Raw genomic sequence first — 24335 nt, 5'->3', positions numbered from 1 at the left:
GGGTTCATTTCCCAGTCACAATTATTTGCCCTTTTTCTGGAATGCTGTATTGAATGAAGGGACACAAACTCTGTAATAATATTTGCTGCATCTATTGAGAAGTACAGTTTGTAAATCCTCTAGGTAATAAGAGTAAAGAATATACTTTCTGCAAATGTCTTTATACTTGCACTTGTGCTATTTTGGCATTAGGTAGAAAGCAATCTAGTCAGCCCAAACTGGTTTTGATCTAAAATTACTGGGGATCCTCTGGTCAGGTTTCATTGGCTTCCCGATCTTGGCAAACTGTGTATATGCAAATTCATAATTTTTTTTTTTTTTTTACTTATTTAACCTGAAAACTGTAACATAGTATGGTATTCCATTGCTTTATGCTTTATAGCCTCTTGGGAGTAAAATGTTACCTTAATTTTGTTTAAGCATTTTGTATACATCCAGTTTCCTCAGAGATAAATGAGAGGAAAAGATGAGAGGAAAAGATAGAGAGAGAAAAAATAAAGACAGATCAAATTTTCAGACGGAGTGAGTGTACTTATGAGCGAGAACGCAGTGCAGAGATGGTCTTAGAGTGTCAGATTTTTCATGAATGAAGAAATTTGAGACATCAAGGCTGATATTGAATTATAAACATGCTGTGTGTACAAGAAGTCCACTATGTATTACGGAAACAGCCTCTTGATAGAAATAAAATGTGAAACATGTTAGGATTCTTGTTTGTACTTAGTGTTTTCGATCCAGTGACATAATTTGCTAAGTCCAATCTAATGGGGTTTTTTTTGCTAACATCTTAACACACTGTAAGTCACATCACTATTTCCAGTTTCCAGCTGTAGGTCTTATCATGATGACAACTGTCTCAAACTATTCAGGTATTGCACATACTAAAAATAATGGGCTGTATTGGTAGTTATTCTCTCCCAGCCAGACAGCAGGCTGATAGCTACCTACTCCTGCTAAATGAATAAGTTGAAAGAATTGTATTCAAAATATGTTTCTTGCCCTCTTCTGCTGCCAAAATGTTTACCTTGTTACTCGGCATATCAAGCTGTCAACCATATGGATGCCAATCAGCCATTTCTGCTTCTCAGAATACAATTGAACGGAGCCCACACAACCAAATGTCCGTGCATTCTGCAATTCAGTGTGACTCAATAAAGATGAAAGACCACAATTTTCTCAAGTGGCATCAGGCACCTGTGTCTTTGCTTCAGTCATCTTCCTGTCAAAAAAACCAAACCACACTTATGTACGTCAATTTAAGTTCTGTCTACTGGGCTGTGAAGTTGCATAGTTATCTGCTTTACTGATGTTGCTTTGCAGCTGTAACATGTGAGCAATGTTAGGTAAGATGGATTTTGTTTGAAAAAATGAGAGTATAGCAGTTTGCAATAACTTTCGTCAGGTTGCAACAGAAAGGGGGAAAAAACATGAGGGTTGTCTACTGGTGTGCAGACACTGTTATTAAAATAGTAATGCTATAGAAACATCATGGCTCAGATGAGCTAATAAGAGATTTCCAAGCAGCCATAAAAACTTACGCTTATTTTACACTGTTAGTTTACCGTTACACTTTGTGACAGTAATAGCTGCTAACCAGCAGACTCGTCCTAGGAACATTTTCCCAAATGTGTCATATCATTGGCTTAGTTATGCAGAAACTCCCAGAAAGCCAGCAGGCTGCCAGTGATGGCTATCTACTGCAGCATGTTTAAAGAGGGGGCAAAGGGACCTGTACTGTGTCCCTTTTACTTTGATTTCATGGTCCTGGCAGTCCAGAGTTTTAGAACCTGGGGGATAAAGGGAAAAGACTCATGCCTAAAAATTAAATATAATTTTGAATTTCCTCATTAGATTGAAATTTTCTGGCAAGGTCCAATGAAAACAGAAATGCCAGCCCCAGTTTGGTCTCTAATCCTGAATCACATGCTTGGTCTAAACCCTATTTGGCCATCAGTTAGCCTCTCTAATGACAAGAAGAATATTTTAAACCATTCAAAATGATCACAGTTTTGCTTAGCTGCCTACACTTTGCCATGGTTACGTGAAGAAGCAACTTCATGACACATGGTTGGCATTTCTTGCTTTTGTTTGTTTGTTCAAGCCCCAGGAGGGCTATCAGTGATATACATCTGAAAGAGGAGGTTTGAGTTTACATCCTTCTAGCCCCCAGACTGTTAATTTTAACAATATGAGTAAACTGGCCAGTTTCCACCTTCAGCATGTTTGGGGCGTGACAAGGTGGGGGTGGGACGGGGAGGAGGGGGCACAACAAAACAGCAAATGAAGGTGGTTTCATTGCTATGGGAACAGACCACAGGGAGGGGGGGAGAGCAGATGGGGGCAGCTGGGGAGGGGGCACAGAAGAGACACTATATTATGTAGCTGTATTTCTTTTAAAAATTGTTTATGGCATGGAAAGGCCACCGATGCAGACTCTAGCTTGGAGAGGACTAGCAGTGACCTTGGTTTAAAGCGTGCAGCTCTGCACCTGCCAGGATTATCCTCATGAAGTTCCTGACCAAAATGTTTTCCTCTGATACTTCAGTATATTAAAGTTGGTGACCTTGCAGATATACGTTCTTATAAGTGACAGCACTTTCAGCCACTGGGCATTTCATTGTGTGGATCCTGCCTGAAAAAGCAAGCAAATGGTTGTGGTTCTCATGAAAATTAAGATCGCATGAAAGGCTGAGCATCTCTGGCATCCCCAGACATTGCTTATGTCGTCTGTGTAGCTCCAAAGCCAGAATGCCCTTCTGCCTGTCTTCCTTATGACACTTTCAGTTTCTCGAGCATTGAGATTTGGGATAGATAAGTTATAAATATGACATCTTCACAGTGCAATATCTCAGTTGTGACTCAATCAGCAATCCTTTCATTGCAATGAAACCTGCAAAGATTAAACTTAAGTGATTAAGTCATCAATAGTATTTATGTTTCTAATCAATAATTGGGAAGACAAAAATCAAATAATAGTTCTAAACTTGCCTTGCATTTGCACTGATTTAGTCTGTTCTCTAAAGGACAGTTGATTTCCTTTCTTCAGCAGCCATTAAAGGTGTCAATTGCAAGTGAGTACAAAGATCATATTTCCACTAGGAAATATGCTGCGGGATATATTATGAACATTTATTTAAAAAATTATGTAATACAGTAAATGCATTTGGCCTTTTTTTTTTCATTTTATTTTATTAGACAATAGTGAATCACAGAATCACTGAAAAGAGCATTTATCATTGAAAGAGTGTTAATTGTATTTAGTTTCCACCCAATTAGATCTTCATGCAAAATAAGATTCAATTAAAACATACAAAAACATTAAAAAAATAATTTCAAGTCAATAAAACTTTAAAAAGTGTTCTTGAATTGCAACTTTTTCGCTATGCTTCTAAACCAAAGGAAACATTACATATGATTATTAAATACACATATTGTGGTTACCATATTTGTCCATTTTTCAGAATTACAAGATCTTACTGCAGTTTTTAGAGTAAAAAAGAAAAGTAAGTTCTGCTGAACTGATTTACCAATTAGTTCATAACGTTGTAAGAGCTAGGTATTGAAATAATTTCATTGAATGAATATTATTTACACCTGCAAGTGGAGCTACTGCTGCCAAAGACTGAAATATCACCTCAATAAACTTTCAGTCTGCTTAATGACTTCTCCCATTGATCATGTGGCTTGGCCTACTTTAAAACTTAAGCACAAACACGAACTGCTGAAAACATTAAATGTTAAATTATGTTTTGCAAATTTTAATAAGTTGTAAATTTAGAGCTTAATGTACATTATCTTGCTTTAAATTTAATTTTAAATAGGCTTGTTTTATGAGACATATAAAAGAACATAGGGGGTTTTTAAACTAATTTATACACCTTTTGGAATGCTGATTTATCTAAGTTTGTACTTCATTATGTCCACAGCTTTCAAATAGCACTAGACTGGGTCCTGTGTATTTTCTAAAACAGACTTTTCAGTGAATATTGTATTAATTGTATCTATTTAAATACAAAGAAAGTCCTTGTTAATAGGAGGAACTTATTTTCAAGTTTTCAGTGGGGTTAATAAAACCACACTATTGCTTTCCAGGTTACATGGAAGAAATTTTCAGCTAAGGACTTGTGACAAAATTATCTGATTTTACTTGGCATTAGTTTAACTGTTATGTATATTGCTGAAGGCCATTTACTCTGGCAAGAAATGTAAAATAAACCAGTAATAAATCAAAACAGGAGATAGGATATAGTTTTGTCTCCTTTTTTGATGCGTTGCTAGGGTAAGGAGTGGTTTGTAGACTACTGAAATTCAAAGAGCCGGTCACATATGGAAAAATGTTTTTTAATTTGGTAAATTCCGTAAATTTAAGCATCTCAGTGTGTTATAAAAGTTGTTCTTAATTGCATATTTTTATGGCAACTAACTAGTAGTATGTACAGTCTGTTGTGTATATTCAGCATTAAGTGTTTCTTTTTAAATGAACTTTTTTTTCACCTTCTCTACTTCTATAATACAGTAAAACATTTAGCATGAGGATATATATGTCTGATTCATATGCCTTTTATAATATAGTCCACTTCCTTGCTATAGACAGACCTTAACGATTAAATACTGGTCAGTTAGTGTATTAGCATTTATAAACCCTAAAGCTTATTGGTAGCTGCACTGGATTATGACCACTTTAGATCAAGGAGAATTGAATTTTTATTTACTAATTCAGGTGGGTTTTTTTATTTACTGATTACTTTTTGTTCCCCTGCTTTCCTTTAGAAAAATAAATCTGTTTATTAAATGACTGGAATAACTATTTAGAAGTTGAGTTTGTTTCAGAAGAGGTGGGCAGAGATGGGTCAATGTTGGATCACCCCCTCCAGCCCTCTTCTGGCATAATAAGGTTTTTGTTACCAACAGATCACTTGGTGACCACTTCACAGAAGACAAAGCAGGAAAGTCCTCTGGTACTTTGTACTTGATTGCACTCCCAGTTTTAAATAGAATGTAGTCCACCAAATGACAAAAAACTGACAAGCTTTGACAATAGTAAATGGCTTTTAGTACAGATGAATACATCTACAGAAGCTGCAGTGAAGTTTCCTCCTTTAGATCAGCAGAGAAGTTAGCCCATGATTTACAGAAATTCTAATTTTTGAAAGTGTCAGTACTTCCATTTATAAATTTAGTTGTAAAAATAATTTGGTAGACTGAAATAATGTGAAAAATATTTGTCACTTGCTTTTTACTGCCTCAGATTTTTGTAAGTAGTCCCTCTTTACCAGGATGGCTGTGTGATTGAGTACAAGATAATTTACTGGTTTCACAGTGTTTTTTTCAAAAAGAGTAACTTCCATATCAAATTAGAAAAGATGAAGGAAAATGTATGCCATAGTTTTCACAGCTGCCTAAAAATCTTCAGACTTTTGAATCTGCTAATGAGATACTGAAATACTTAAAAACCACAGAGGAAGGATTAATACTGGTGGAATAGTTCAAACAGAGTTAAGAATTTTTGTAATGTGAAAAGTCATCCCAATCTCTAAGCAGAGCAAAACAGCAACTTTATTTAAAATGCAAGACTAAAGAGAATTCTTTAAAATGTATTGATGAAGTAATTCTCTATGGGAGCTTTGACTCATTTGTGTGTGCATTTTAATGGTGTTCATTATTTTTTGTGCCAAAAAGAGAGACAAGCACGGTAGTGTAATATGTTGTTTGAATGTTGGATGAAATAGAAAAATGAATTTGTATTTAGCTGACTATAGAATAATAGACTCTACAAATGTTAATTGACAGTATCATGTCAATTTTTATATTGTGGTTTGTTCCATTCTTTTGACATTTACTCTTCACTAAGCAAATCATATGTTTTTACCTTAACTATGTTATCTATTTTCATGTTGATTAATTCACAGTCATCTAAATAATTTTAAAATTTAATCATTTTGGTTTAAAATTGCTGGTAAATAGTGGAAAAAAACCAGGAAAACATTTTATTTCTAAATCACCAGTTTTGATAATACATTGTTTTCATCATACCTTTCCATTTGTTTTTAATTACTAAGTACATTTTCCTGAAAATTACAGTCTTTTGTGGGTTAAGGGTTCCTCTCCTGCTGCTTATTTCTTTCATGCAGACATACTTCACTGTTTCTGGCAACCAGATTATCTTTAAAGCAGCACATGGTAACGTTACAAACAGTGAACACTGACTTCAAGCGAGAAACAAGCAAGCTTTTGAGCAACACAAAACCTGGATCAAATCTTGAGGTGGTGTAAACTGATATAGTTCTGACTTGAGCTAGACTTTCAGTTTTCCACTCTCTGAGGATCTTATCTGTACAGATATCCTCATGTAAATGTCTTCAATAACCATCAAGAGAGGTGAAAACTGAAATTACATAGTGGCAGAACCTCTGTAAATAATAAAATTTCAAGTCTGCCATGCAGCATTCCTTTGGCTTTTGTGGTTGACTTTGTACATATAACATAAATATAATGAGCATGTGAGATGGGTTTCAATGAGAGCAATATCTGTATTGCATGAATTAACAGTAGTTGTATCAGGGCTGGATGAAGTCTTGCTCTAAAAGGAAATGCTGCTCAGCTGCACAGTTGTGACCACATCATATGTGAGGGGAAAGTGCATTTTACTCAACAGTGCTAGTAAGGCTGGAAGGGAGAATTAAAGCATCTTCATTCATCTGTAAGTAATATTTTCCACATAACTTTATTCATGGTTTATCTTATGTTTCAGACTTTAAGATGCCAATGTTGCAGATGAAGCTTTCTCCCAAAACTGAAACAAAAGCAGCAAAAGATATTATCTCCCAAATCTTTCTTTTGAATGTATTCCTTCCTTAGGAATTGTGTTAATTATGTGCTAATGTAGGCATAATTTTTCAGTACAAAATGTTAGGCAGCATTAGGCAATGTTAGGCAGCTGGCTTCCCCAGCTCGGTTCCACTGCTGTGGCACAGACCTTGTCCGTGTCTGCCAAGCTGTGCTGGCACAAGTGTTTGTGGGACAATCCTGTGAACAAGATTGGGGTGCTGTCTGCATTAAAATAATGCAAAAGGATTTTCATAATTTGAAATTGTCACCTCACCAAATACTACTGATGCCACAGGCTGACCATGCTTCAACAAATATGGGAATCTCACTTAGCAAAATAGTCCTACTAAGGGCAATTCAGGTGAGACCAGCCACATCAAGCTGTTCTGTTCTTTATCAGTGTCTAATTCATTTGTATTAAAAGCTGGCTAGATAGCTGGGGATGTCGGGAAGCCTGTATGCTAATTGCATTTAAAAATAAATGCATCAGAGCCACTGGGGCATTTCTGTCGTGTTTTTAGATTATTCATATAAATTATGGGGTTATCAAATGTGAATGTGAAATTGTCAGGCATGTGCTCAGATACCATCTTCCTAAGCTGTGCAATTACTCAGGATGTCATCTCAGTCTTCAAGCAACCAGAAACTTCTGTTTCTACATAAAACATCATCAAGGTATTAGAAAGCCTTTGGCAATAGAACACAATTAAAATACCTCAAGCAGTGAAATCCATTAATGTAAAAGAGGCTAAGTTCAAGAGAAATAGTTAGGGCATGTTTACTTGACAGTGACAGCAGCACAGAGCCCTTGCAGATTAAATCACCCTGCTGAGAAGCTGGGGTCTCTGCATTGTAATGGCTACAGTAGAGTGCCTGAGCTGCCATGCTTAAAGCTAATTTGGACATCTCTGTGCTACACTTCAGCGGCTACAGGCAGCAATGGTCCTTCTTTTGTGAGTGCAAATCATGTCAAGGCAGGAATAGTACAACACAATCCAGATGTTTACATTACCAGCTTCAAACTCAGCTGTATTAGATTGAGTGTCCTGTTCTACTAATGTCTCCTGCTGGTACCGTGGCTGAGTCCTTACAGCACACCTGTATGGACACATGCAGTTTGAGCAGCTTGGATGCAAGCCGCCTCTGTTTGGGAAGTCAATGAAGCTGTGGTTATTATGGGCCCAAACCCGCTCTAATATGTTCTGCAGGACCAATAAAACTAAGGAAACATTCCCCCAACTCACAATTAACCATATCCTTTGAGATCAAGAATTCTCTGTCAACATGCTGAGTTACGAAAACACATTATACGGGCAGCTGCTTAGTATTTATACATTACTTTTACTGTAAACTTATAGAGATAATGAAGTTTTTGTCTTTTCAGCTTGAAAAGGATGAGATACACTGCATTGTAGTGAAACAGCTTTACTTGTAGATGCTTTGCTGAGCTATCTTCATAAAAGATTTTTGAAAACAATATTTAAATGTTCAGAATGGTACCCAGACACTTAAAATTCACGTACAAAAATTATGTACTGGAAACTTTCGCTTCACTGTTACTGCATTTACACTACGCAGAGTTTACATTATGTGCATAGAGAAAACGTGTATTTTCTAATTATAGAAGCTTTAATAAACACCAGCTTCAAACCAGGACTTTCTCTATATCCACAGAAGCACAGAATACACAACTGCAAGACGTTTCCACATGCTACCTTTCTGATGTGTATGGGACCTGACCCCAACCAAGTATCTCTATGCAGATAAATGTGGGGTCTGTATATACTTAATTCTTGAACTCTACTGAAGTTGCCAGCTGTGAGGATTTCTGGAATGGCAACATCCCATCATTGGAAAGAGAACAATTTATTTCATGTAAACATGTAAAAAGCTTACAGATGAAAATCACTCTCAGTCATTACTTACATCGCCTGGCCTTGAAAAGATCATCAATTTTCATTTCTTTCTACAACATAACTGAATTACTCATCTCTCAGTTAATGTACTGCAACCTTAAAAAAATGGTGGACAAGATCTTTCACTGTCATCCCACCTCATGAGGCTGTGCTTTTCAGGAGGGCAACATCTCTTCCCATCACAACAGTTATGAAAGAGTGGAGCTATCGGTGGTGCTGTCCAGATGCACATTTTACAGTTTTGTCCAGGCAAACTAGAGCTATATATCCCTGTCTAGTGAAATTGTATCTTCTAACTTAGCATTTTGCCTTTCATTTTTCTGCCAGAGGGCCTCTCTGCTGTGGGCAATCAATTTATTGTTGAAATCAATCAATCTAACACTAATAATTGTACCTATAAAGCTTCCCCATGTTAGCCTTTGTCATTAACTGAAAAATATGTTTTTATATATGAAAGGTATGAATCTGTGCACCAGGTACTTTAATGAAATCTACATATAATATGTGCTATACTTCCATTTCAGAAGTTTTTATGATTTGATCAGGTACCTAGTCAGGGTCTCTGGCATGATTTATTTGCTGGTTAATATTCATAACTATAGTTTCCTTTAAGTACTTGCAGACTTTCTCATTAATACCTGTACTACTATCACAGTAGATATTACACACCAGATGACACAAGCCAAATCATCTCATCCCCTGTAACATAGCCTGGCATCCTGCAGGTCTCTACACTCTCATGGTGCGCTGAGAGCTGCCTCTTCCATCATGATTCCTTGTGCCCCCAACTGAGAGCTCATATCACCAGTCATACTCTGCAAACTGTTTTTTGGTGGTCACCATACAGATTTTGGCTCTCTTAAATTTGTCAAGTAATTTCTACCCATCTATTTTCATTTGAGCTAAATAGAAGCTTTTTATTTGCAAAATATGAAGACTGGCTTGCTAAATAAGCACTGTTATAAATGAATGCTTGAACTAATGTGACAATGATTTGAATGGCTCTTCTTTCATGAAACTTCTTTCATGATTTATATGCAATCTGTGTGTGAAATGGCATCTTTAGCTTCAGTGAAGGTTTCTGTTTGCTCAGAGGCTTTCACTGTTTGTCCTAAAATAAACTTGGGGAAAAAAACTCGGCTTCCAGCATGTTTCTAGAAATCTGCATTTGTTGTGCTCCTGCATCTTCTTTATTGTGTACCACTTATTTACAGAGCCCTTTTCTTGCAGGTTTCCTTTTGAAATCTGGAGACCAGGCTACCTAAGGCAAGGGAATTCCCTGCTTCCCAATCTGAGCAGGGGCAGGGGTAAGGAGGAGAAAAAAAATTCCTGCTAGGTAACCTCTGTGAATTATAACCTCATTAGTAAACATTCTGGTTTGGATTAACTGAAATCTGTTGCTTTGGTTAGAGTTTGTTTTAACTGTATAAACAACAATTATTATGATTCTTGGATTTGTGAAAGTGAATAGGAAGCTGCTACACATTGTTTAAACTGTGTCATCTTAATTTTATGCTTGGATAATTTCAATTTGGTAATAAGACTGATGCTCAGCAAGTACAGCAGAGAGTAGAGGATAGTGGACAGAGCATGATTGTTCTGTCATTTTACATCCTGGAATCTATAGGGAGGGTGGTCATAAGCCCTGAATCACAGTTAGCCAGACAGTAACTGGAAATGTGCTGATGGCCAAACAGCTAATGCATGGCAGGGCAGCATTAAACGTGTTATCACTAGAGATCATTAAACACACAATATATAGGACCTATGCTCTAGGAGGCCTCAAGCTAGAGGAATGTTTGGTGAAAGGAGCCCCCTCCTAGGCTCTTTACTTGCGCTTTTCACGCAGGCAGGGAGCAAGCTAGCAGCAGACTGCTGTCCGTATGAAGCAAGTAATTGAGTCCGTCGTAAGTCAGGCATATTCCAGTAGACCCATGGAAGTATTACATGCACTGATTTTATCCGCAGTAAATCAGGATTTGCAATGTCTGCATGGTACGTGTGGACATATTTCATGAAAGAAACCACTTAAGGCCCTAAGTGGCCCTCTGTTCACAAAAGCCAGTCCATAGAGGGCTGTATGTGAGAGGTATTGGTTACTTTATACTTCTTCCCATATAAGAAGGCAGCTGTGGTGTTGTGTTCCCAAAGGACAGCTGAGTTCTTATGGATTGGAAAAATCAGCTGTGAAATGACTAAGAAAAATTTAGTTGAATTTCCCAAAGCCAAAAATAGAAGTATGCTTATAAAGATAGACTGAATCCAGCACTTGTTTCTGCTATATGTAACTAGCAGCAGAGTTGCATTTTGATGAGGAATTCTGTTGTCTGACTTCCAAAGTCCCATTGTGGGGAACCCTTCAATTCTTTAAAGGAATGTTTTCTTACGAGTAGGTTATCATTGATTAAGTTATGATTTTCTGTATCAAAATACAGCTGGCTATATGGCATAAGTCAGGCAAGGTAGACTCTTGCACTCTCTTCCTCACAAACAGGCAACCCATGTCACTGTCATTGGGTAAATAAGGTGCACACACACCACAGTGAGGCAAGATTCCTGAGTTAATCTGGAATCTGCAGTTGATGTTCTGGTTGACTTTTTCAGAAGCTTCTTTGCATTTCTTGGATTCTGTAAAACTGAGTGGTAATGTGATAGACTTTGATCTTGAGGATTTAAATGCTATTTGTTCCCCAAAATCCTTTCATTTCTTTATTTTCATGCAGTAAAGGTATTAGCTAATTTCTTTAAAACCCCAGCTAGCTGACTGGTTATATTCCTGTCAATGTTAGTCACTTGCCTGACTTTTAACATGACTTACTACTCTTATAACTGATCTCCTATTATGTGCCTTTTCTGAAATTGCCATTAGTGCTTAGGTAATAAAAGCACAGCAACCTGTACATACTTCACATGACCCAAGAATCTAGCTGTCAGGGCTGTTATTCTTCTTAGTAGCTTTTCTACAGGTAAAACCAGCAACATCTTAGAGGCTTTTATCAATGATTAGCCTATTGTAGAACATATTTCATATACCAAGAAATGTGCTGTATACCATTTTGGAATGGTATTGTGGTTTCATAACATCATATCAGCATGTAGATACTGCAGTAAGAAGCACCCGATTCTGACTTTGCTCTGACTTTGTGCTGGCATAACTCCATTGCTTCAAATGGACAGAAGTGAAATCAGTCAGGTCCAGCAGAGTTGCACAGATGAGCTGGTAAGCTACACAGAAACTTTTGGACTTTGTTGGAAGCTATAAACATTCTTAATTCTACAGGTAAATTTTAATTCATCTTCCTGGGCTTGTTCATAAATGTATTGCAGTTTTGGTGCTTGTAGGCCCCAAGTCTTTTGTCTAGCAGTTTTCTTTGGTTCCAAGCACCCTCTTACCCAGCACCAGGAGAGTAATGAGTAGAGCAGTACCAAGCATCACTCATAGCGGGACTCTGCTGCTTTCATGATGTTACTGCTGCACAGATAGCTTTTCCCAAATTAGCTTTAAACTAGCTGCTTGGGTCCCTCTAAGAAAATAGCTGCCACTGCACAGAATATAGTGCAGCTGCCAGAAAGGCTTGGTACCTATCCAGCCCACCAGTCTGTGCTGAGATCCATGTTGCTGTAGCTACACAAGCGTCAGCACCTGACCCGCTTAAATTAAAGTCAGTTTGAGCAGAGTTACTCAAGCTGCAGTCAACCCTTTCTGTTCAGGGTAGATGAAGTCTCAGGTCCAAGTGTCTACCATTGCAAAGCGCAATATTATCCATATACTCATACATTTCTATGCAATTATTTGTATCACTTCCTGTCTGTATTACCACTAGTGTAACTCTTAGTTAACGAGATGGTTATAAGTTGGCAGCTGTTCACAGGTATTAATTTTTTAGAAATATAAAATTTTTCTTCCCTAAACAAAGTTTTTTATTGTGTAAAGATTAGTGAAGTCTGATGTAATAAGTTTTTGTGTACTGTTCGTCCTTTGTGGTGGCTAAGACTGTATTATCCAATCTGGGTGCTTATTTTACGCTTTCTGGAGTCTTACAGCCAAACAAAATTACAATATCCAGATCATTCTCAGAAAGTTAGAGTCAAAGAGATGCATCTGAAAGTATTTCCAGGGAACTACTCTGCACGCCCAGCTTTAGATCTTTTTTTTCTCTTTTTCTACAGTCGGAAATGTTTGCTGGCCCATATCATGGAACTGTGGTGCTATATATATGTTGTGCTGTATTTCAACTGCTCTTTCTGCACTGAATGTCCTGATAATGACTTCCATGATTATCCTTAATTGGAAGCACTGCCGGTTTAATGAGTTTCCTGCTGGCGATATTGGCCTACCAATTTACCCTCCTCCTGACAGCTCCACTCCTCGTGGTTCTGTCCTCAACAGAATGAACAAATAATGCATCTGTAAGGGTTTTGAAGTGTTGGAGAAGCTCGCCTCTCCTCTGCTGTTATAAGCAGTAACAGTCCCTTGACTGAACTAGACAGCAGTACCCACAGGACGACGTGTGTGGCTGAGATTTCTTGCTTGCTTCCATGATCATCTCTTTGATCATGTTCACTTTACTCAGCATTCAAGGCATATTAGAGAAAGCAGTAACAGCTTAGGCAGCCAGGTCCCCTTCTTGTAATGGTTGTGGTCATAAGAATTTAAGAAATTGCCTGCTGGCTCGGACTAGCTGTGCGTTGTGTCCATGGCTGGGGCGATCAGAGTGGCTGTTTGGGGAGAACACTTGAGCCTGTCCACATCCTGCTGTTCATTCCCTTCCTGCTGCCCCAGAGTCAAAATTTTTGAATTAGGAATATGGAGGGAACATACCTGTCTATTCCTCTTGGTATCCATTTATGGACCTGTTGTCCACAAATGTGTGCAGCTGCTTTTTGAACTTACTGATACTCTCTGCTTCCACAAACTCCCATGGCGAGTCCAGAAGGGTAAAATTCAGTTTAAAATACCACAGTTACACAAAGATAAGCAAGCTTTCTGAGTGTGTTATGAAAGGTAATTTCTACCATAAATATCATCTGTCAATACCTTGACTTTCTGGTGTAGCAGACAGCTGCACAAACCATGCAAATCAGCAAAGCAGAGTGATACTTTTATCTATGTCATAAGACACTGAAACACAAAAAAGGCAGTGGTGGGTCAGATAAAGGTATGGCCAGTCATGGGTTTCATCCAGTCTCCTCTTTCCAACACCGGCCTTGATGCTTAAGGTAGATCGTAAGCAGAGGGAGTACTATAATATTACTTTCCCAGCACTTTTCCCAAGCTTCCAGTGTCTTGCAACTCAAAGACAACCTGATCCAAAAGTGGTGGTCTTTGGGTTTAGTAAGCAGCTTGCTGGATTTTCCTATCACGAAATTATCTAGTTGTTTTTTGAATCCTTACAGTCTGGGCGTCTAAACTACTTTGTGACAGTCTGTTTCCTCCATAAGAATTCTGAAGCTCTAGCATTTGCATTAAGTTGTTGTGAGCGCCTTATGTGTGTGTGTGTGTGTGGAATTGTATAGATAAACCCATGATTATTTTGAATAGCAAATTCAAAGCATGTTTACAAGCTGTGAACAGAAAGAGGGAATGATTTGGTTTCATTTATTCATTCAAAGTTTTTAGTAATGCTATTGACATGATACACATGGACCTACTGTCTGATTCCTGACTATAATAATAATGAAACACAAACAGAAGAAAGTAGGGTGTATGGTTCCAAGCATATATGCAAGTTATATCAGTTATACAGTTATAGGCATACATAGCTTTACATATATGTGGAATCAAAGGTCCTTTTTATAGGCACAGCAGCTTGTTTGGGTGGATCCAAAGGTAGAGTAGCAGATTAAACTTCCGAAAACAACAGTCCTGATTCTGCCAGACCCTTGAGAATATGCTGTGTTTTAAATGAGGGTTCCTTCCTGCTGCAGCCCATGGTAGTGCTTATCCAAGAAAGCCAAGCTTGAGCCTTCAGCCCCAGTGTTGACCTGGAACCTGTCAACAAAGCTGGGATGGTGGAGGGTGTGGGGAAAGTTTGTAAACAGCTGAAGTGGAGCCTTCTGGGTTTAATGTGTTCCATAACCAGTTCAAACAGGGCAGCGACTAAAAACCCCAGATGTCAGAGTTACACAACAGCTCCTTCAGAAAAGCAGCTTTAAGTTTTCAGTGGGCTTTATAATAAAGAGCATGCATGAAATGTTCACCCACAGAGAGTGAAGTGTTTGCTTTGCTAACAGTACTCACCCACCATCAGCTCTCATCTCATCCTTTCATAGAGGGAGAGATGGATCTAATATTCTTCATCCCTAATGCATGTTTTTACATTACCCTTATGTTATTGTGCGTGGGTTGTGTATAGCAGACTTAATGCAGCAATTTGTAGACCTGCATCAATTTAGTGCCTTTTTTTGTCCTTAAAGAAATGCTATATTGAGTGCAAAGTTTGAGCCTTTTTTCCTCCTGGGCTAAGGAAAGGAGGGTTTATTCTGAAACTAATAGAAGTGTGGTATTTTCTATTCATACCTATAGCTTCGTATCCCAGCAGTGTTCAATTGCATCTGATCTATTTCAGCCACCAACCGTGGGGTTTGATAAGCTGCACCCTATCAGCATCCATTTCTCCCCTCCTCCAAAGGGAGTCAAGACTGTGAGCTCAAACATCAGCTCTTGTACTGAAACAGTTTAAAGAATCTCACACCAGCTAACCTGGTTATAAATTTTCAACATTTCTCAGATTTTCCTGTGAAGTTCTGCAAATTTAGGGTTCTAGTGGACTGCGAGGTCAGGATTCTTCTACACGGCACTTGTATTTGGCAGGGTATTCTTCTTTTCTACCATGTTAGGGGGATATAACAGCATTGCTACTTGTTTTACTGTCTTACAATGACTGAATTAAAAACCTCCAGTCTTTTTAAATAGAAGGTTGGTTTGATCCTGAGGAATGATTTAAAAGGACCAACACTGATCTGTGTATTCTTATTTTGGTTAAGACTAGTGCTTTGGTTTGGTTAAGAATCTAAACCACAGTGAACTATCATTAACATGGACTCACATAGTCTCTGTCATCAGTTTAGTTAACTTGCTTTGCTTTAATGCAGTCTTTTCATACAAGGTAAAAAGAAGGCTGTAGCTCTGGCATCCCTTCAAATCCAAGCTGCCATCTCCTCGAATCTCACAGTGCTGGGCCTACTTAAAAGTGGAGTATTTCTCGTTCTGAATGCTGTAAGGACAAAGATCTTCACCTGATATTCTTTGCAAGGCTCAATGTGCCTCTGCTGCATCATAAATTCTCTCATTATCATGCACAAGACCCTTCAGTTTTGATGCTTCCCCTCTGCTTAGACCACCTTCAGACTGCCTGGAAGGTTTTGGCAGTCAGGACTTAGCTGAAAGCTCTCTGACCTCTTTTTCTTCTGGTTCGTCTCTGACTTTTCCCTCCCCCTCTGACTCTTTCTGTTGTTTATTATCAGTACCCTGATCTGTACCCATGTGTGCTAATGACTTTACCCCAGTGTTTTCATGTGACTACAGTAAAAAGACAAAAGTTAGTCAGGGTGTTGCACCTCTCCTTCTCACACTGCAGTATTTCCCTTACCTTACCTCTGCCTCACTAAAATAAATACTAATGCCAATCTCTAAAATACCTATCCACCAGCAAAGAACTTCTGCTGAGAACTGTCTGTAATTGCTGACTGGTTTCCACTGAAGCACTATAAGAGGATTTTAATAGGGTTTTTTTCCTATCAAGGCTTGTTCAGTAAGGCTTGACACAATATTTTTAGTAATGAGGTGTTTGATTGTTCCATGGACTGTTTGTTTTTCATGTTATACTCACTGAACGGTGTAATGTTCTAAAAAATGAGAGGACACATCAGATGCTGATTTGAATTTATTATAAATCAGCAATCAGTAGTCATATCATCTTACCTTATTTTGCCAGAGAACATGAAAAATATAACAGGAATACAAGTTCTGTTTCCACAACTGTGTGGAAACATTTCATTAAATGACAATTTCTTAGGTGACTTTTACACCTTCTGTATTTGATCAGCTGTACAATGCACTGCTTTCTCTTAAATGCCCTGGATTCAAGGAAGTAAGAGCAGAAGAATCAAACAGCTGTCCCTAGCTAGCAACAAACCTTGATGTGACAGAACATGAGAAAAACAACTAGCTGGGGCCTGTTTCTGCAGTGTTCAAGCAAGTAAGGTGCTCGCAGCAATTCCTTCAGAGGCTTTCTGCACGCAGGGTCTTGAACTGCTTTGTTAGTGTGTGTTGGTGTGAGGCTATTGTATGTGGTTCTTCACAGATTACTGGGTCCTACTCCATGCCCATACACCAAAAGAAGCAACATACCAGGGTGAAACCTCCTCTGCAGACTTCACAGCACAAAGTCAGAATGAGCCTCTGTAGCCCATTAAAGCTCCCCATTTTTAATATATAGAAGGGCGTCCATGTATTACTGGGTCGAAATCTTCTTCTACTGCATCATCAGTCCTAGCCATTGAACTGAGTATGTCACTCATTTGCAGACTGAATTTGGGCTTGAATTGAATCTGACAGTCATCTGGGGATGATACAGAGGTTGGGAACAGTTAGTTGCAGAGCGTGTGATGCACTTCCATGTGTCTATTGTCTCAATATGTTGTGTGCTTAAAACAGAATCAACACTTTGTACTAGTGGAAATGAAAAGGTATTGCGCAGTATTTAGCACAACCCAAAACCTGAGCCTGGGTGAGGGGTAACTAACCTATGCTGGCTACTACTAGGCAAACCACAAACTCTTCACCTGTTGTCAACAGAGTTTTAGTTATTCCATCATCTCTCTTTCCTACTTCAAATTGGAACTAATATACCATAGGTACTAATTTAAAAGCAAGCTCATTTTTCTTCACAATAAGACCAATCTTTTTTTTTGTATAGAGTTCTCTTTAGTGTCCTTGATGCAGGAGTGTGAAACGTTGGGGTTTTTTTAACAGATGGGTTTAGCTCAGCAGTGTAGTTTACTGACGGCTGCTGCTTTAGCCAGGTGGCCAGGACCCTCTTCTCTGGAGAAGACTTATGACAGTTGATGATGCTGCTAAAAGCCTAAAAGGATTGAGAACATGATGAATTGCCCATTCTGCTCTCCCCCATATTATGCCTTTTCCCCAAACTCTTTTCGTGGGGGAAAGCCTGTAGTGTAGGAAGGAAAAGGCTAATCAATCACATTTTTTTCAACAACTTCTGTTGGCAAGGTCCAAAGGGTCCCTACTTGAAAACTGACAAGATATTCTTGCTCTAACTGAACTGGCAGAATTTCTTTGCTGGAGTAGGGATGCTTGTAGAGTCTAATTCACTTTCATTTTTGGACAGTGAGTGCCTCTTCATGCTGGGGCAATGCAAATGTTCCCACCTGATTTGAGCGCATAGTCCTTATACTGAGTGTATTCCCTTCCACCTCTCTTTCAAATGGGAGGACCCTGTAACAGGGCAGATAAGCTGAATTGGTTACTATTACTTAGCTTTCGAGTGACTAAATGATTTATCATGACCTTTCTCTCATAGTTTTTGACATTTGGAAAGAGCAGCTTAATATAACTGCAAGAATGACTCGATTCTGGTAAGGAGCATGCAGAGCTTGAACCAAAGGATGTTTTGAAAGTGTTGACTTTTCCAAGAGCTCCTAAAGGTAGGGAGGGCTTACTTGACTTTGACTCCAAATAATGTAATTCTTGTCTTTTGTAATAATTTCCTAGTAAGTTACAGTCTCATTCAGTTAGCATGGTAAGCAGTTCTACTTTGTGAACTGTGTTTTACTTTGAAGGTTCAACTTTCATCTAAATTATGAGAAATACATGAAAGTAGCATTCTCTACTTATCAGCATGTAGGGGTTTTTCTATAGTTTGTGTGAAATAAAAATAGAAATAAGGTAAAAGATGTGCCAGAATTAATGTAGTACATAACTCTGGAGGCACTGCTATCTGGCAGAACAAATCCTAATGAAATCATCATTCAAAGGAAACCTCGCTTCAAGTTACAGAATGAATATGAAAATGATAGATTAATATGCTTAAAAGAAAATTAGATAAATAGACAGGTGTGATTGAATAAAATTCAGCTAACTTGTGTAGTTTGCATTTCATTTCGTACTTATAAATCCATGTTTTAGATGCCTGGCAGAGACTTGGTATTTTCCCCTGGCTTTCCATCAGGAAGTCATCACTGTAGATTTCTCTGCTGTACCCCTGATTGATATCATGTCACTGACTATCCTGTGGCAAGTACTCCCCAGCAAACTGGCACATCCATATCACTCACTTTTAATCAGATAAGATTTTCTTCAGCACCTGCTGTCATCCTCAGTAGGCTTTCTTTAAACTTCCATGAATGTTACTAAGAACTGATTTAAGCCCAGTGTGGTAAAAAAAGTATATTTTTTAAAAAAAAAAAAAAAAAAAAAAAAAGTAATTTTCTTGCAATGTAAAATAAAACTTTCTCACAGTTTTGATACTTTAAGGGACTGTTTTATGATCACATTTGATGGGCATTATCAGGAAGTTAAACCTATTTCACCTATGAAGTGGATTTATTTACCTACATCCAAGAAGTCACAGACTCATCTTGAAGTCTGGCTCCTCCTGCAATTTGGGCTGTCCCATCAAGACTGAAATCAGACAATTTTTGGGTGTTTCCTGTAGTTGTTCAGAGAGGGATAGTTTATTAGCTTCCTGTCATGGTTTAACCCCAATCAGCCACTAAGCACCACGCAGCCGCTCACTCACTTCCCCCCCACCCAGTGGGATGGGGGAGAAAATCGGGAAAAGAAGTAAAACTCATGGGTTGAGATAAGAACGGTTTAATAGAATAGAAAAGAAGAAACTAATAATGATAATGATAACACTAATAAAATTACAATAGTAATAATAAAAGGATTAGAATATACAAGTCATGCACAATGCAATTGCTCACCCCCTGCCGATCGATGCCCAGCTAGTCCCTGAGCAGTGACACCCCCCCGCCCTCACTGCCCCCAGTTCCTATACTTGATGGGATGTCACACGGTATGGAATACCCCTTTGGCCAGTTTGGGTCAGCTGCCCTGGCTGTGTCCCCTCCCAACTTCTTGTGCCCCTCCAGCTTTCCCGTTGGCTGGGCTTGAGGAGTGGAAAAATCCTTGACTTTAGACTAAACATTACTTAGCAACAACTGAAAACATCAGTGTGTTATCAACATTCTTCTCAAAACCTAACTCAAAAACATAGCACTGTACCAGCTACTAGGAAGACAATTAACTCTATCCCAGCTGAAACCAGGACACTTCCCTTTCTGTGAGCCTTATAGTTCCTGTGCTCCCAGAAAAATGCAGGTTTGACTTAGGAGACTGCTGGTGTGGTGCCTGAGGCGTTGGTATCAGTTACTCCACAGCTCCACTGAACTCCACGGGTTAGGGTCACCATCTGAATTTCTTCTCCCATGATAAGCAACTTCCTCTCAGCAAGCATGGAAAGGCATCATTCAGTACGACCCTGGACTACGGTCAGGAGCAGTATTTTTATTTCCCTTGAGGAACAGTTGTCATATTATCCAGTTAAAATAGTCCAGGTTTTGATTTTTCATTTGAGAAACAAAATTATTCATGGATAGCCTGAGTTATGAAAGATTTACTTTGAAGAACAATACAAAACTGCTGATGCAATTAAAATGAAAATATTATTCAGAGGTAAGGCTCTAGGAAGAACGAGGATGTATAAAAGCAAATTAATTTCATGGGTTTGGGAAGCATTGCCCTTCATCTATTTAAGATCTATTTTTATTAAAATTTTGCAGCCTGGAGGTTAATTCATTTTTTAATGTATGTTTGTCTTTCAGAAGCTTACAGATTTAAGCACTCATTTGTATGGCAGTGGTCTAGAAATATTAATTTACATGCACTGTATCTATATTTCCTCGGCAAGCTGCACAAATGGCTTTTTATTAAAGCTTCTTTCACTTGCTTGCTTTTTTGGAAAACTATGCTAAATGCAGATTGGTCCATTAATGAATTATTCCATGATCCTTAGGATAATGAAGTTTGTTTATACAGGTCTGTACCCTGCGTCCTTTACCTTTCCCACCAGGATCTTTCCCATGCCCTCCCAAGTAACACCCTCAGATTGCTCGCTCCACAGTGCTCCTACTGCCTTCCCTCTCTTGTCCCTCAAACCCAACAGGTCTCGCTGTGGGCCTTCCCTTCCTTCTTTGGCTTGCTGGCTGAACCAGAGGCAGAAATACCTGCAGGCTGACCGGCTGGCCTTCACCAGACTGCCTTGCTAGAAACAATAACTTCTCAAGTAAGCAGTGCTTTGTAGTGTTAACTAACAGGGTATCCATCTAATTCATACACAGTGGCAGCTCATACTGAGCCAAATGTTTGACAAAATCTTGTGTACTCTGGCTAAACCAAGCACTTTGTTGATTTAAACCAGAACCTAATCCTTAAAGTGGAAGTAGTAGCTGGGTAAGAAACTGCTGGGTGAGCTCATAAACTGAATTCATCACGTGTCTGATCCTGCAGTTTTCTACAGGTTACCATACTAATTCATTCTTTGAGACTGCCCTGCATTTCCATGCTGCTCTTGCAAAATGCCTCTTTTAGAGGTTCAGTATGTTCCAGGATTTCTTGGAGAAATCCATTGATGAATTTAGTTCTGTTTTTGAAGCCGGGTGGCACTCGGATCCAGAAGAAGCTAGGCTTATTTTGCAGGTTATTCAAAAGGAGCTTTTATAGCTCAAGTCTTAGTTCAAAAATATGTATGGTTTCAAGCAAAGCCACGTGTTTACCAAAGTGCCTGAATGTATAATGCCAAATATGAGCCTAAAACAGTAAGAAAAGGAAATTTGTTTCTTCTAGTTTTGCCAAAACTTGTTATTCTTGTTGCAAACCACACAGTATTTGCTTGGTTTACATATCTATTCTTTGAGTCATGCAATTATTACTTTTTACGTTCCTTACCTTTCATTTACAATGGAAAACAAATTCTGTTCTCACAGTTACTGAGAAAACACCAGAATGGTGTTTTCCAAACAATCCAAACCAAATAAAACCCAAGGCAGGGTAAAACCAGAATGAACCCAAAAGCTCAGAAGCCCTAAGTCTAACAAGAAATCCAGATGGGCTCATTCTTCAAGTCAATTTTTTTAAAGTTCATTTTAAGTTGTGATTTTAGGGGCACACCCACTCGTGAGTTTTGATTGCAATAGACCAAAAATAGTGCCTTATTATAATCGGGTTATTAAAATGGAGAAAATAACCAACCATTCTTACCTTGCGGGCAACCTTCCAAAACACTCACAGTCAGTCAATGCTTGTTGTTTGCTAAGACAATGGCAATGTAGGAATGGACATACCAGTTCATCAGTGGAGATGATTATATTCAGCTATCTCTTCTCAAGTCTCTGTTAAGCGTTAAAACAGGAACGAAAGTGCACTGTATGGGGTTTTTAAATTGAGCCCCGGAGCGGGGCGCAGACCCAAAGCTTTCAACTTCTTGAAAATGGCGTCCATCTAGTGGACACAACTCGATATTACAGCAGCAAAACCCAACGGCTTCTTAACAGGTATGCTAGCATTGCCTATATGTATAAACGTGATTTTTTTTTTTTTTAAATGAGATAGGTTTATTTGCAAATTCTCGAAGCTTGCGAGAGAGTTTCTCTGATGGATTGCTTTTCTCAATAAGCTTATCGTTCTTGATGGAGATACAGTCTCACTTTTTTTTTTTTTCAGATGCTTACCTACATCCTGATGCTGCTGCTGGTGTTTTCTTCAAGTTCAAAATCTGGACTTTGGCTGGTTCCCTGCTGATAAATTTACCACCAGAGAGCACGTAGAAATTTTGGAGAAGAATGACTGATCACTGTCTGAGAGATCTAAACCATATAAATGAATTAAAGGCGCAGTTCTGCAATCCCTCTCCATTTGCTTCAGCAGACATTACAGCAGGAAGACTCCTGAGAGACTTAAATGAATCCTCTTACTGGTGTGCACTAGATCTTGCTGCCTAGGAGATGTACAGCTGGCATATGTAATAGCACAGCGTACCTGAGCTGTGTTTAACAATAGGAGCCCTGTGAAACAGAAAGGTGAAATCTTGAGTTAGCATGATTAACAAACAGGTTTTCGTACCAATTTTATTTATGAAGACTAATTGTGTGTATCCCAAGTCCCTCATCATCTTGACTACCACAACCCATTGAAGTAATTGTAGGTCAGAGAACAAGAAACAAATCACAAAACCCTTTTGAAAATGTCATGCGATTTTGAGACCATCTAATCAAAATTATTTAAAAGTAAAATGTTTTGTGGCACCAAACCAAAGTGTTGGACTGCCAGAAAAGGGAATCCTGCTGCATTTCACATTCTCCCTTCATGTCAACGTGGAAAGGCAAGCACTGTTGCTGCCTTTATGCTGCAGTCATCTATTCTCCCTGGATCTTCTCTCTACCCGTGCTGCCTGAGTGAAGTGAGTAACTGATAGATCCATGTCTCTGAATCCCAGCCAACACAGTGATCATTTACTTCAGTTGTTTAACAGAAGAGCTGTGACCACAGCGTAACTGGAAAGTGGTTGCAAGTCTTGTTTTGATGGTCTCGGAGCACCAAGTGTCCTGCTGTGCATGCTCTTTTTCTCCTTCAAGTACCTGTATCAGGCTAATTAATTACCCGGTGAGCTGTGTTGTCCCTAATGCTTTGCTGAATGAGTAGGGCAGCGTTCCCAACCATTAACTTCTCTTAAAAATTGATATTTGCAATTTGACAAGATATTTTCTTCTTGTGATGTGTTTTGTATGCTTGTTACAGTCAAGAAGCTCCACTGAAATGGAATACCTCTAGTGAGAAGCTTCAGGGTTACCAACTGAGCAATTCTGTATGAAAAACACTTACATGTTCTCAACAAGTTTCAGTTCTAACAGCCTTTTAAGGCTGCTCTACACAGAGAAAGTCAACAAAAGCCTACTCAAGTTGTCATTTGAACAATTCAAAAACATAATAAATAACTAGACAATTGGTAAGTGATATGTTGGTGTGTGTTGGTGCTTAACTATATGCAATGGTTTAACTTTCTGATTTGACTTACTTAAAATTCACCATGTGCATTCAGCTTCCTTTTTTTGAGAGGGAAAGCCACGAATGAATGTAAAACTTTATTCTCTTTTGCATATCAAAAATGTTAGTATTGCTGTTAATACTATTATTCATAGAACACCAATTTTATTCCTTGCATATAGCAATAGAAAAAAGTACTATAATATCTAAGCATCTTCCAGCTGTGCATGGTAATGTTTACGTTCTCTTCAGAGAGGTGCAGGTGTGAAGGCACAGAGTTGGTTCAATTACTAAAATAGCTATACATGTCGCTGTGTATGTTTTAGAGAAAGCAATTCCTTATATCTGATGGAAGTAGTATTGAAGTTTGCAAGGACTCTGGGGGAGGCTGTCCCCTTTTTATCTGCAGAAAGTTCTGTCTTCTCTAGAGATTTGCATCACCTTCGCTCTATAGAGCTCTGGGAGCTCAGCTCTCACTCTGGAGAGGCAGAAACCTCATGCCAAACAGGCTTTGTTTCCAACTA

This window comes from Haliaeetus leucocephalus, unplaced genomic scaffold (genome assembly GCF_000737465.1).
Source record: "Haliaeetus leucocephalus isolate CR32 unplaced genomic scaffold, Haliaeetus_leucocephalus-4.0 Scaffold228, whole genome shotgun sequence".
Taxonomy (NCBI): Eukaryota; Metazoa; Chordata; class Aves; order Accipitriformes; family Accipitridae; genus Haliaeetus; species Haliaeetus leucocephalus.
This window is presented reverse-complemented; position numbering follows the sequence as displayed.